The sequence below is a fragment of the Mustela erminea genome, chromosome 9, assembly GCF_009829155.1.
Source record: "Mustela erminea isolate mMusErm1 chromosome 9, mMusErm1.Pri, whole genome shotgun sequence".
NCBI lineage: Eukaryota > Metazoa > Chordata > Mammalia > Carnivora > Mustelidae > Mustela > Mustela erminea.
Genome location: NC_045622.1, coordinates 107,654,738 through 107,669,118, shown reverse-complemented (window position 1 = coordinate 107,669,118; position 14,381 = coordinate 107,654,738). Strand labels below are relative to the sequence as shown.

At 51.8% G+C, this 14,381-nt stretch overlaps 1 protein-coding gene across 1 annotated transcript in view; it reads left to right on the top strand.

The window, feature by feature from the left end:
• Window positions 1–14,381, top strand: part of LOC116598502 — a 38,783-nt gene that overhangs the window by 14,180 nt on the left and 10,222 nt on the right. Inside the window, exons 3-4 of the transcript XR_004289095.1 lie at window positions 8,459–8,602; window positions 14,163–14,322. The gene's annotated coding sequence lies outside the window, so the exon portion shown is untranslated. The remainder of the gene's footprint in view (window positions 1–8,458; window positions 8,603–14,162; window positions 14,323–14,381) is intronic.

Genomic DNA, 14,381 nt, shown 5'->3' with positions numbered 1-14,381 from the left:
CAAACATTGTGGATACGGCATTTTGAAGGACTATTTGAATGTCTGCTTTCACCAATGGTATAAAGGCTGGGTGTCCCAGGAGAGTGGGCCGGGTTGAGCACTGAGGGACAGGATGATTGAGAGACCCCTGAGCCAGCCCTAGGCTGAACGCAGCAGAGAATGGCTTTGCAGACCTGTCCTGTGGTCAGCCACGCGACATCGAGTTTCCTGGGACAGCCTCAGTTTTGGAGTCAGAAGATACACTGGCCCTTTGCCAGGCCATGCCTCAAGACTGCTGCCACTCCTTGGTTTGGAAAATGTGGTCATGAACGAGGCAGGTGAGCAGTGACGGGCATTGTCTCCTTAGCAGTGACCTTGCCCAGGCCGGGAAGCCGAGCTGCAATCCCCAGGGCTCCGAGCACTGGTGAGGATTCCAATTCCTTTTTCACCCATGATATAGGTCCATTGGGAATAATTACTTGTATTTGTAGGACATTAAATATTTTGGTGCAGAAAGACAGAAATCGGTTATCAACCATTTTGAGGGGTAGGTGGCAAGCCTCTCTTTTGGTCATTAAGAAAAGTCAAAGATGAGAAGAATATGGAATATGCAATGGAGACCAATTCTAGAAAAAATGATTTATGCCAGTCCCAGCTGAGGCAAACAAATTTGGGAAGACTTACTCGTTTTATAGAAAGATTTGTGCTTGGACTTATAGAATGTGACGCTCTCCTGGAGCATTTCAGTAGGAGGGAGGACAGAAAACCTGGAGACGACCTATCACAAGCTGGTACCAGTGGAAGATGGGTCTTAAGCGAAAATAAAGGGTCTCATTACCCAGCGAGTCGGTAAGGGCTGAGGCTTCCCTTTAGAAAAATCTGACCTTGTGCACTCTTTCAAGGGCAGGTGTGGGAAGCCAGGAATAGCCACGATGGCCCAGTCAGTCCAAGAAAGCTTCTAACGGCAGAGACTGTGTCTTTCATGGCTCCTCACTGCCGGAGTCGCCGGTTCACAGCACACAGTGCATGTCAGACCAGCACATTTATTGGCTAGATTTGATGCACGTCAGGAGAAAGATCTATCCACCTGTGACCTAATCTGGCCAAACGCCAGAACCTGGTGCTTCCTATTTCTCTTGCCTCTGGAACGGTACTGAGGAAGAAGAGAAAAAGTGCAAGTTTTATGCACTCAGAGGAAAAAAGTCATATGGACATAAATTAGAGCAAAAAAAAAAAAGGGGGGAAAGAAAGAAAGCCAAGCTAATCTGGGATTTTGATCACCACTATGAAGGCGTTTCTGTTTCGTCATTCAGTTTCTAGCACGGCCTCCAGCTCAGACCTGTGCAGCCATGTCTCAGGAAACTCCTTCCCTGCTCGGGCCCTCTCCCTGCCCCCTGGGCTCAGTTACTCATTTCGACCCGAGCTGCCACATCCCAAGACACCCCTCTTTCCCGAGTCCTCCCCATGTACCTGCCAAAGGCAGAGGGCTTGGGATGGCACTCCCGGGGTTATGCTAGGCTTCTCGAATGGTGGTGTCCCCCTCTCCCCCAGGAAGGTCTTCTACCTGGTGATGCCCTAGAGGAGCCCTGGGAGGTAACCGCTTGGGCACTGATTCAGTGTGGGGCAGGCAGAGAAAGAGAGCACAGGTGTAAAGACCTAGCCGGTGGAGCTAAATCAGCCCAAGGAAGGGCAAGTCTGTGTCCACCTGGTTTGGGGCTGGCAGGGCAGTGTCAGGAACTTTGGCCCCATGACTTCTTAGGATGTCATGAAGATTTTTCCCAGATTCCCTTGTCTTAAGGTTTTTACTCATTCGACCACACACAGGATTGGGACTTTCCTTTTGTCTTGGTTATATCCTCCAAATCACAGGAAAACCCATGAGAAGGATAGAGCCTGAAAAATAAGAACTCACAGGGGAGGCTCCGCATACTGGGATAGATGGCAGAAGCTGTGGGATATTAGGGGTTGGCTGTGGACTTGACCTCGGGGCACGACGAGAACACTCTGCATTATCAGTCTGTGAAAAATTTCCTCTAAATAGTCTTGGACGGAAAGGAATGGAATCAAGGCCTTAAGTTGGATGGATGAAGTTGACCTAGTTCTAAGGCTGACTGTCTGTTTAATTAATAGAGCATTGCATGGTGTGGGGTAGCAAGGTCACGCACAGCCCGAGATACCAGCGGCGCTGTCCTGGGGCTCTGGAAAAAGTGGTGACGAAGTATTCAGCTTCAGGCTTATTTTATCTAAGTCTCCGGGCTGCAATGGATCAGAAATAGAGTAAATATTGAAGTGGCATCACAGATATTGGTTCTAAAAACAGACTGACTGGGAAGGGCGAGCATCTTAGACCCTGCCAGTGCAGCCATGCCCCAGATGAGTGACGTCACCCGCATGTGCCTCGTGACGTGTGCCTCGAGGCACATGGTCGAGGCACATGACGTGGGGCGCCCCTGCAGCTGGTTTGGATGTTGCCCCACGTGGGCCGACAGTGCTGACAGGGTGATTCCCGTGTTAGACCTACCCTGTCAGCAAGACGCTGTTCGTATGATTAGTTTGCCCCATTGTAGCACATTATGCACAATCTAAGTTCAATTAAATGAATGTTTAGAAATACTGTAGGTAGGGGCACCTGGGTGGCTCAGTTGGTTAAGAGGCTACCTTCGGCTCAGGTCGTGGTCCCGGGGTCCTGGGATCGAGCCCTGCATAGGGCTCCCTGCGCAGCGGGAAGCCTGCTTCTCCCTCTCCCATTCCCCTTGCTTGTGTTTCCTCTCTCACTGTCTCTGTCAAATGAATAAATAAAATCTTAAAAAAAAAAAAGAAATACCATAGGTAGAAAACACTAGAAAGCACTAGAGCAAACAGAGATTACTGAACTGAAAATGCTTGGAACTAGAGCATTAGAGAAGCTTGTGAACTTGTAGGAGTTAACCATGGTGAGTACCATATCTTACGGGAAGCATCTAATTCCCTAAAGGATCTTGGTGCTGTTTAAGAGGTGTTTTGGGGGTAGCCGGGGCAGACCAGGGAGGGGCAGCTGGAGATCAGACATGTCAAAGCATCTTTGAATGCCAGGAGTTATCTCCCTGTACAGAACCCTGGGGACTGAATCATTCAGATCAGTTGCCTATGCGGGTAGGTGGAGAAGCTGTGAGGAAGAAGTCCTCGAGCCAACTCTGGAGGACACGCTTAGGGACGAGCATCCTCTACTGCCTCTTTGATGTCAGGGGTGAAGTACTTGAACTCCAGACCTCACTACAAGATGTGAAGAGTCACTCCAAATTTACAAGCTCATTAAACTTGTATATTGGACGGTCTACACGTCCGGCTTTAGAGAAAACACACAGAACGCTCTAGCCACACCTTCTCAAACCCCTTAGCTGACAGTTTTTGTTCTAATTACTCTAGTGAGCGTCTCTATTGTTTACAAAGTTTGAGGAAGGCAGGGCGGGGGGTATTTGTACTTTGGTACACTTTTTAGGATGGAGGGAATCAAATTCAGCCATTTTTGAAAGTCAGTCAGAACTCTCAGATTACCAAAGACCACCACAGCAGGGGACCCCCCCCCCACTCCCACCTCCCCATACACACATGCGCACACAATCAGCAATCTGTCTCATTTGCTAGGGCCATAGGGCCAGTGTCCATGTTTTTAGGTTTGTATGTATTTCTTTTCTCCTTTAATTTAATTTTTTGAGTTAGGCTCCATACCCAGCATTGAGCCCATCATGGAGTTCGATCCCATAACCCTGAGATCATGACCTGAGCTGAAACCAAGAGTTGGATGCTCTACCGACCGAGCCCCCTCAGGTGCCCTGTTTGCTTTGTTTTGATGAAATGAAAAATCCTCTGCCCTTTTCCTTCCTTCTTTCTTTCCTTGGATATTGATAAGATCCATAGGATAAAGGTCATATAAAATACTCTGAATTACCTCCAGAAGAGTGCAGCCTGACTCACTACTACCCTTGGATCACTTCCTGTGCCCCCACAGTCCAGGGATTCTATCTGCTACCCTGGGGATGCCGCCCTAGAGAAAGCAGGAGGGCCTGGGCCCCAGCACCACAGGGTCCTGTGGTGGGAGCTGCTCATACCCGACCTGGGCATCAACTCTCTTATCTCCAGAAGTAGGATACATGGTAGTTCAGCCACAGTGTCTCCTCATCATGGGGCCTTCCATCACCATCGGTGCGACTTGCCAGATTAAATATTTCCAGTCCCTGTTTCAGGAATGATTCGAAGGTAGACTGGAGGTAAGATGATCTTCGTGAAACCTAGGAACCTAGGATGCACGCTCACGAGGTGTTCTTAAAGACGAGGCAGCAGGGAAATGGTGACCACCCCCCACCCCGCCACTCCCTGGGGAGCTGAGATGTCAGAAATCTTGCTTCAAGGACACAGTGAAGCCCCGTGTTCCCCGAGAGCTCTGGCTCAGAACAGCCAGGGAGCCCAGGATCAGGGAACAGCACAGTAACTGCGAACCCCATCAGCTACATACCGTCGCCCTCCTGCAAGCTGCTGCAGATAAGAGTGCGGCCGTGCCGGGGCAGGTTGCCCTTTCCAGACTGGTTCCTCTTGGGTAGCACTCTTCAGTGACTCTCAAGTGTCTCCTTCACCCAGAACCACCTTCCTTTGTGGGTTGTAAAGCGGTTAGATTTTCTGTAAGAAGAATGTTCGATCTGTGTGCCTCAGAGAAAGGGGATCCTCTGGGATCCTAAGGGCTCTTCATCTGTGGGAGAGCCTTAAGGACAAGGGAATCTTCTAGAGACAATGTGTGTCAGGGCAGGGGAGTGGTTGCAGAAAGAGACTCTGGAGTGAGCCCAGAGTCCAGTGGGAACTCTTTAAACCCTTACCAAGAGGAACCTGGCAATGGTTGAGTGATGAGAGAGAAACAACAGAGGCTCAGGGAGGTTGAGAACATGGGACAGTGGCCGTGGAACAGGCAAGAGGAGAACTTTCATGATGCTAATTAACTAGACCAACTAAAAGGGAATATGGCTTTTTTTTTTGTCTCCAAAAGGTGTCCTTAGTGGAAAAAACTGTGTCAAATCCCAGTGGGGATCGACCAAGTTTTGGTCGCCAAGGTCTTGAAAAAGAGAGACAGCAAGCCTTGCAGCTCTCAGTGGTTCATTTCTGTGTTTCTGTCACCAAAATTTGCCAATTTGACGTCAAGTGACTCTTAGTGTTTTTACGAGCATGCCTGTGCTATTTGATTGTCTTCTGAACAATTTGGAGTGTTAAGAAAACATCGGCGAAGTCAGCAGCCAACAATTCCAGGAGCCTGGGTTCCACCCAAGGCTTCTCTGGGAAGTTGAGGCCCTTCCTCCTACCATTCACCGTGTGGGACGCCTGTCATCCTTCTGGCTGGACACGTGCCCTTCCTCAGGAGAACTGGGCTCCTGCCCCGACATTTGTGTGTATGCGTGTGCATGCACACGTGTGTGGGTATGGAGGGGCAGAGGGAAGAGAGAGTTCTGCCGCCCGTCTGTGGTGCTTGCCACCAGTCCGTGGAGAGCTTTGAGCTGAGGCAAGGTGTAGCAAGAGTGACACCAAGTGCCAACACTAGGAGCTTTGCTGTGGCGTCAGATGGTGTTTTCTCTCCTCAAATTATAGGAACAGAAGAGCTTAGCTCCTGTCCACAGCATTCACCTCAAAGAGAGGGTGACGAGAGTCTCCAGAGGCTGCCTCGATGTCCATATTGTTCTCTGACCATTCAGACGAAGGGATCGGCTCTCTGGGACTTAGATGCAGAACTGGGGTGGCTCGGTCGGTTGAGTGTTGGGATTCTTGGTTTCAGCTCACGTCGTGACCTCAAGCTCATGATCTCAGGGTCTTGAGATCAAGCCCTGGGTCAGGCTACATGTTCAGTCGGGAGTCTGTTCCCCTCCCTCTCCCTCTGCCCCTCCCCCTCACTCATGCATGTGCACGTGCACACGCTCTCTCTCTCTCTGTCTAAAATAAATAATTAAAAAAAAAAAAGAATTGGGGCTTTAAATAGATTTTTAAAAATAAAAGTCAAGGTGGACTCTGTTGTTGGCCAGAACATGACGCAGAGATCCAGGATGCCCATTCAACCCAACTGATCCATCAGCTTCTTCTGGAGAATCAGAAGGACCACAGGTGGACCCTTCTTGCTGGTGACAGAGAGCTGTCAGGTTACCGAGGCAGGTGGAGGGTCACCTTTGTATGCACGGAACAATCTGCTTGTTCAAAACAAAACAAAAAACACTGACCCACTTCCCTGTGTCTGTTCTAGAGGCTGCTCCTGACTCAGGGTCCCTAGGGCCAGAAATCTACCCTGTTAGTCCTGGGTGGGGACCTAGGATGCATGTTCTTAGGAAATGGCCCCCTGGGAGGGACTGGGCCCTTTGAGGGGCAGAGAATCCTGTGGGCTGCTTCGAGAGATCTCCCTGGCGGGCAGGCTGGACTCCCGGGGACCGCCCTCCCTCAGACTTCTCCCCAGGGGAGGAATATGGCCAAGTTGGTATTTGCCTTCTGGCCAGTCCTTGTTCTCAGCTTGGAGCCTACTTGGTTTCTTCCTTCTTGGGAGATAAGAAGGAAATAGTTTTGTTTGTCCAGGTGCCACCAGTCCAGTGACTGATTCGGGCACATGAATGTCTTCAGGGCGTAGTATCAGATCTAGCCCCCTGACGTCTCTATTCCTGATCCGGGTGTGCTGTAAACAACAGCTTGATTCAAAACTGGGAGGCACTGGGAAACCCTTTGGGTAGGAGATTTCGAAATGAGATTTCAATTGGAAAAAATACAGCGGGGTGAGGTTCTAAGGAATAAAAGAGACAGAAAACACTCCATCCCAGCTCTCGCCTGGATCGTGGGGATAAACAGAAGAACCTAGAAAAGCCTAGAGCGGAGGGGGTGGGGGGCAGCCGACAGGAGCGCACAGCTGTCCTTGCCTCTTCCCCCCACTGACAAGGAGGTGAAGCCACACCCCAGGGTTTCAGTCCAGAACATGTCAGCAGCAGCAAGGTACAGATAGATCAGAGGCCCCCACAGAAGAGAGAGGGACCTGGGCGGGGGACAGGGGAGCAGGGTTGGCAGGAGGATTAGGAGAAAAACTTAGTTACAGAAAGATTTGAAAAGGCTTGTTGGGTCATGGAGGAGGGGAGTAGGAGAAACAAGGAGGAAAGGTCGGGAACCAGAGCTTCGGGGAGCCCCGCAGGAGGGGCAGCCTTGCGCTGCGGACGGCTGGGCTCCAGCTCAGGACACCCCAGCGTCGAGTGGCTCTGAGTGGCGGGTGCCTGTGACATGAAGAGCACAGAGGAAGGTGCTGCCTGGGTCCCGAACCCGACAGAAGGTGGCCTTGAGAAGGAGAGGGACACCTGGGCAACAAGGAGAGGAAGAGCCACGAAACGAACTCCGAAGAAGAAAAGGAGGTGAACAGAAGGCAAGGCGGGAAGGCGGGAGGGGCGTCGGAGAAGGAGCGAACGAAGAGAGAAAAGGAGAGTGAAGATCTGAAGGCCTTGGAGAGGCGCCGTCAACACGGAGTCTCCAGACGTGGTGGGGCGGTGCTCAGCTTGTCAGCGGGTCCGCAGATCCCTTGCATCTAGAGGGAGGAGGGAAGTGGCGCTCTTCGAGGGGGCAGTTGGGCACCACTCTGCGTAAAAACTGTGCGTGGCCCTGTCAGAGCCAGCTAACCAGTTATGAATGAGAGGGGTTTATGATTCATTGGCGTGCCTCCCACCTCCGCCCAGAAGCCATGACTTCCCTCGTCTCGTGCAGGGCGCGGACCCATCTAACCAGAACCACCGCCCAGCCTCTCCCAGTCTCCTTAGATGACGAGCTGTGGCATCCTTGGTCCGCCCAGCTCAGCCCCAAGCATCTTGCCCAAACATCAGTAAACAAGTACGGGTAGACTTCTGTGCTTTGGGCCACTTCTCCCCTTTCCCAGCGCCCAGCACACACGAACCAGCACAGGCTCCGTATTCTTTCCTTAGAGGGCAGTCAGAAGGTCTCCAAAACCCTTCCTCTGAGCTCAGAGTGAGTTTACTTGCTTTGGCTTTCTAAAATCTGCAGCCACGGACCAGGACATCAGCTTCCCTGAGCCACGTGGGAAAATTGCTCCTCCCACCCCTGCCCCCACTCCAGCGTATCCAGCATTCCCAGCAGCCAGCGCGACCTTGACCCGTGCGCAGCTGGCCAGCTTTCCTGCTGAGGCTGAGCCAGGGATGAATGTTATTAATGACAACCTCTCGCGTTCGTTTAGGGATTTATACCTCACAAAGCAAATAATTATCTTATTTAATCCTCACAGTAATCCTGTGTTACTGTTACTTCCACTTGATAGTTTCTGAAAGATAAAGTGCCTTCCTCAGGGCCAACTGAGGAAGAGTTGGGATTCATTCATTCTCAGACTGCACATCCTCTGGGCTTTCTCTACAAGGTCATGGGCCCCCTAGAGATTTCAGAGTAACAGCACAGTTGTGATTCCTGGATCTCTTTTCTAACCCCCACTTCTGCACCTCAGGTGACCTCCGACATCAGCCTTCCTCATACATTTCCTCTGCCAAAGACTCTTTCGAAGTCCCCTGGAAGTTTTCATTGCAAAATCAAAAAGGGATCATTGTAGGAAAAGTATAAAAGATAGATGAACAAACAAGACAATAAAACCGTAATTCCACTGTTGAGTAATAACTCAGTACTGTAAGTGCCATGTCTAGTCTTCTGTAATTTTTATGATGTGCGCGTGGACTTACTTGTATTTACCAAGATTAAAATGGGCCCACCCATAACACTGTTTCGGAATCTGTTTTTAACCCTTAGTATATTGCCAACATTTTCCTGTTAGGAAATATTTTTATACCATCGTGTTTATTGGATACATAGTATTTCGTTATAATCCTTAATGGTTCTCTAGAGTTAAATGTTTACATTGTCCTATTGTTTCATGATTACGACCAGTTCTGTGATAGACTTCTGGATCTGATTTTAATTTCCATTTCTTTGATTTTGAACGAAGCTGAATTTTTTTCATATGATTTTGATCATTTGAAGCTCGTTCATGAATAGCGTATTCATACTATTTACGGCTTTCAATGGCATATATTATTTTTTATTGATATATAAGAACTCTTTATATAGAGGCTGAATTTGTATCTGCTAAAATCTCATTTACATCTCATTTCGAAGCCCATTTTGAATGGGGTCCATACTGATCTCCCTGACTCTCCCAACCAGACCGTGGACGCTCTGCTCTTTTCCTCTACTTTTTCTCCTTTTGCGTTCCCCTCAAACAGAGTAAACTTTTTTTTTAATTTTTTATTTTTTATAAACATGTATTTTTATCCCCAGGGGTACAGGTCTGTGAATCAGCAAAACAGAGTAAACTTTTAAAGGCCTCCTCCTCCAGTGCTCCCCCCCACAAGCACTCTGGCCTCCTTAGGGAACAGCACTCCTCCCCTCCTAGGCACCAAGGCCGGTAAGGGCGACCCCCATCCCTTCCGCCCTGACCTCCCAAACCTCACCCCCTCCTCCCCTTACACCAGCCTCTGGCTTGGGGGGGTGATGATGAACCCCCCCCCCAAGGCTTCTGAATAGCGCTTCGGAAAACCCTGACTTGAGCCTCTCAGAACCTCTGGAAAATGCTGGAAACGAATGCTCGGGGGTGTTAGAAGAGAATCATCTTGTAGGGGAGGAAGTATTAGGTCTCTCATGGCAGGGCTGGAGAGAACCCCACTCTCTGAGGGCCCCTCTTGCTTCTGAGCAAGGCCCTGTGGCAGGGGTGGCTGGCAGCGAGCCTGAGGGCCTCCTGAGTCTCAGGCAGTCCGCTCTTCTGCCCTGTTATTACCGCCGGCAGGTTTGTTTGTGCCGCTGGCAAAAGGGACGCAAGTCCTACCAGTTCTCCTGGTGTCCTTCAGCTACTGCGCGTGGGGAGGAGGAGGAGCCCAGGCCTGTTACCTGGAGTCCCCCCCCAACACCAAGAGGCGGGGGAGGTCGGGAGGGGGCTGGGCAGGAGCCGGCTGGACAGGACAAGCCCAGGTGGTGAGCCCAGGATGAGTTTCTTCCCCGCCAAGATCGCTACCTTGGAAAACTGGGACTGTAGGGAGGAGGTCAGGGTACACATGGGGGTGGATGCTGGGAGTTCACTGCGGAGCTCCTGTGGGTTTGGAATGCCCTGACCCGCTCTCACTCCCCTAAGTGTCCCTCCTCCCGCCCTTTCTCCGGGTTTGGCATATTTGGAAGATGGTTGTGGCCGTAACCTTAACAGGAACGAGATCCCTGGCGTTTCTGTGGTAGGAGCCAGATTTGCACACTCTTGGCCCCCTTGGTCTCCGCAGAGGACTTTGGCTTTTTCCCTACAGCCTGACTTAGGAGTTTCCAGAACTCCCTCTTTTTCTGTTTCCACATACTCTCAGGCAAGTCAGTGTGATGCTCAACAGTGAGAGGCTGGGGGTTCCAGCCAGGGGCCAGGTGGACGTGGTAACCTTTTTTTTTTTTTAAGATTTTATTTATTTTGACAGAGAGAGATCACAAGTAGGCAGAGAGGCAGGCAGGGAGAGAAGGGGAAGCAGGATCCCCCCCATGGCAGGCTGAGCAGAGAGCCCGACGAGGGGCTCGATCCCAGGACCCTGAGATCATGACCTGAGCCGATGGCATAGGCCTAACCCACTGAGCCAACCAGACGCCCCTGGACGTGGTGACCTTGACAGCAGGTGACCTCTTTAGGCTTCACTTTCCTTGTCTGGACAGACAGCAACTGCGCTGACCTTGGGGCTGGTGCATAGGCCACCAGAGAGGTGGGAGCGGGGTGCCCAATCATGTCACGCGTTCTCTCTCTTCCTTTCCTCAGCCCTACTGACGTCTGTGACACTGGGGAGCTTCAGAGACCTCTGCTCGAGGGTGGGGTCCCCCAGGATGGAGCCTGGCCTCATGGCTTGCCATTCATGTGACCTTGAACAAGATATTTAATCTCCCTGAGCCTCAGTTTCTTTGTTTAAAAATAGAACAGTAATAGCTACCTCTAGGGTCATTGTGGAGATTAGTGATGACGTCAGAGGGAAGCGAAGCCGGCGGCTGCCTGGCGCATAGTAGGAGCTCAGCCAGCGGAAGGCGGAAGCCGTGATTAGCTCCTAGTCTAGGACCACTGACGTGTCTGCCTGAGGCAATTGCTCACTTCGAGGGTTCTGGGGTTAGCAGGGAGTGACGCCTGGGACCCCGGGAGCCTCTCTGGGTCCCTCGGCTCTCAGGAAAGAGGAAGCTGCTGTTGATGCCAATGGGCAGTGTGGCCTGGCAGTGGGGACACCGAGCAGACCACCCTGTGACACTCACTTGCCCAGGTTTCTTCTCCGTGGGGGTGGGGGTGGCAGCCCCTTGAGCCTAAAGTCAGAGGAGAAGTCTAAGGGCTGGTGGTGGCCCTGTTTGTGATCTGATCGGGGCAGGTCACACCGTGCGGCTGGTGCCTTGCCCCCTTCCTCGGAGCGTGTTGTGAGACCCCGGATTTGTGTGTTACTCTACTTTGAAAGATGGACCAGGGTAGAAGTCCTTGCCCAGTTGATGTAGAGAGAATAAGTGAGAAACAGGAAATCAGTCACCTGATACCCAGCTCTCATATTCAGGAAACAGAACCTGGCAGATCTAATTCTCAATGCTCAGCCGTGGCAGTGGACCAGAATCTGCATGGTCTGAGCCTGTCTTGCCATCCAGCCGGCCCCCTAGGGGGAGAGCTGCCTGGAGAGAAGAGCAGGCTCAGAGGGAGCATTGAGGGGAGTTGACTGATTGGCTACAGGAACTAAAAAAAGCTGGGAAGAGTTGGCCTGGGTGGTGGGGGATGCAATATCAAAACAGATTCTAGAAACCTAGGAAGGGGGGCGGCATGAGGAGGGGAAGAAGGCACGTTGGTCTTGGACATGAAGAGGGTAGGATACCCTGTGTCAGGTGGCTCCCACGTCCCCAGGGAGTGGCCTGGTTCTGGGTGGCTCTAGGGGACAGGCCAGGGCCAGAGGCAGTGAGAAGGGGTCTGCTTCCCCCAGCCAGTCCAGGTCTCCGTCCCCTCAAGCCCAGCTTATGAGACAGCCCCCCAACTGGTCTCTTTCCAGTGTTGTCTTTCCTACTCCTTTCTGTTCACCAGCATTTCACCCCGGCTCTGCCTTCTTGGGAATTGTAAACAGGCCTGGAAGTCATGATCGCTGCACTTCAGCCTGGCCTTTTTGAATTCTGCAGGTAGAAAGAGTCTTGAAGATTGTTTCGTCCAGCCTTCAGTCCCGTGACAGAGTCCTGTTAGAAATCGCTAACAAGGGCTGCCTGGGGGGCTCAGTGGGTTGAGCCTCTGCCTTTGGCTCAGGTCATGATCTCAGGGTCCTGGGATTGAGTCCCGCATCAGGCTCTGTGCTCAGCAGGGAGCCTGCTTCCCCCCCGCCGCTGCTCCCCCGCAGCCCCCTGCCCCGCCTGCTGCTCTGCCTACTTGTGATCTCTCTGTCAAATAAATAAAATCTTAAAAAAAAAAAAAAAAAGGAGAAAGAAAGAAATCGCTAACAAGTGGCTTCCCAGCCTCAGCCCTCCAAATACAGTGCAGGGGGCTCCCTTCCATTCCCCGTACCCAATTAGTCACCCCCTGGGTGAGCCATGCCGGGACTTGGAAGTCTTCCAATCCCTGCATTTCGCTCTGCCCAGTCTAATCCTCCCCTCTTGCTGCTGGTTCAACACAGGAACCCCCGGGGGTCAGCCTTGCCCCCCGCTTCAAGCCAGCTGCCGCTTAGCTGGCCATCGCCACCTACCCACCACATCTCCACCACACGCTGTCGGTGAGTTTCTTCAAAGGTTTTCTCAAGATGGGAGCCTAGAGACATAAAGTCTTTATATGGGAAAGGGACTTTCAGGCTCGGGAAGCCAGCTCATTTTATAGGTGAAGAGACTGTGAGGTTAGGTCACTTGCGCAAGGCCCCACAGACAGCATGAGACAGGACTGGGCCTCAAACCCACGGCCCGCTGACCAGCCCTGACTGCAGGGAGGCGACGCCGGTTGTTGACGCCACACTCCTAATGTTGCCCAAGATCACCTTGGCTTTTGGGGAGGCGGGCAGCTCCGTCTCCCCATTGATGTGTTGAACTCTGTGTCAGCTAAGCCCCCTAAATTGTTTTACAACTTTATTTTCTTCTGGTTCTAGAAATAATATATGCTTATTGTAAAAAAAAAAAAAGAAAAATTAGAAAATATGTAAAAATATAAAGTAAAAACCTTCCTAGCACTTGCTCGCTCCCCACTCGTGTTTGCTTTGCTTTCGGCTATAAGAATAAGATTCTGCTTTTATCCTCAGTGACGCCATCTTGCGAGGCCCCCAGCCGGCTCTCCCGCCAGACTCTGGTCTTATCAGCTCCGCCCTGCACCTCGGCGGGGTTCCAAAAGTGCCTCCGTTGTGCTGAATGAAGGAGGCAAGCAGCCAGATTGCTGATGGACGGACTGAGACCCTCTGCTCACACCTCTTCCCTTCTGAGCTTCATCCTGCTCTTCCCCACACCCCCTGCCTCCACCCAAAACACCTTCCCCTTTCTTCGGTTCTGTTGAGATCCCCTGTTTTTCCAGCCCGGCTGGGCCTCCACTTCTTCCAAGAAGTCTTTACTCTTTCAGATGCAACAGACTCCTTGTGAGGTCCCACAGCATTTGTAGTCCGGGACGCCTGTGCCCTTGGTTGTATGTTGACCCCCATTCCTCTCTCCTCCCCACCTGGCTGGGGCCCATCTCCCAGTCAGTGGAAGCGCACCCTCCACCCTGTGCTTGTCCTTTTTCTCCCACGGCACCCATGCTACAGGGTCTGGAGAGCACGATGGGCCTTGTAATGGGACCCTCTGGCTTGATGCCACAAGAAGGGCTCCTTGCTCGGAGCCGTGTCCCACGCAGGAGTTCTAAGGAGTGGGAGAGAAAGTAGCAGCTCGTGGGGAGCCCCAGGAACATTCCCCGACCCCCACCCCTGGCTTCCTAGAAGCTTAGGCCTGGCTCCCGGCTCCTCCTGAGGTTGGCCTAGCGGTGCATCATCTGGGTTCCCAACAATGGGTTCAGCTCATCTCGGGACAGATCGAAATGGGGTTTGGTTGGCCTTTCACACTGGGAGGCTTCTCGTGATAAAGATCCTCTGGCTACTGAAAGACACAAAGAGGGTTAGGGGCCCTTGGCAATCCTCTGGGCTTCTTACAGGGAGCCTTAAAGGTCAGAGCCATGTTTTCCTTTCTCTTCACAGCACCAGGACATGAACCCTCTTCACACCTCCTGGAAGACCCCTTCGAAGGCCCAGGACCAGCAGCCACCCTCCTCCTTGGTTGTCCGTCTAGCAGGGGGACATGATGGAAGAACACAGAACTGAGTCCCCAGAGTGATCACGTCTCCCCAGGTGACCCTAGGTAGGTGATGGGGAAGGCCAGTTAATCTCTAAATTCCTGCCTCGTTTGAATGGCCCGGA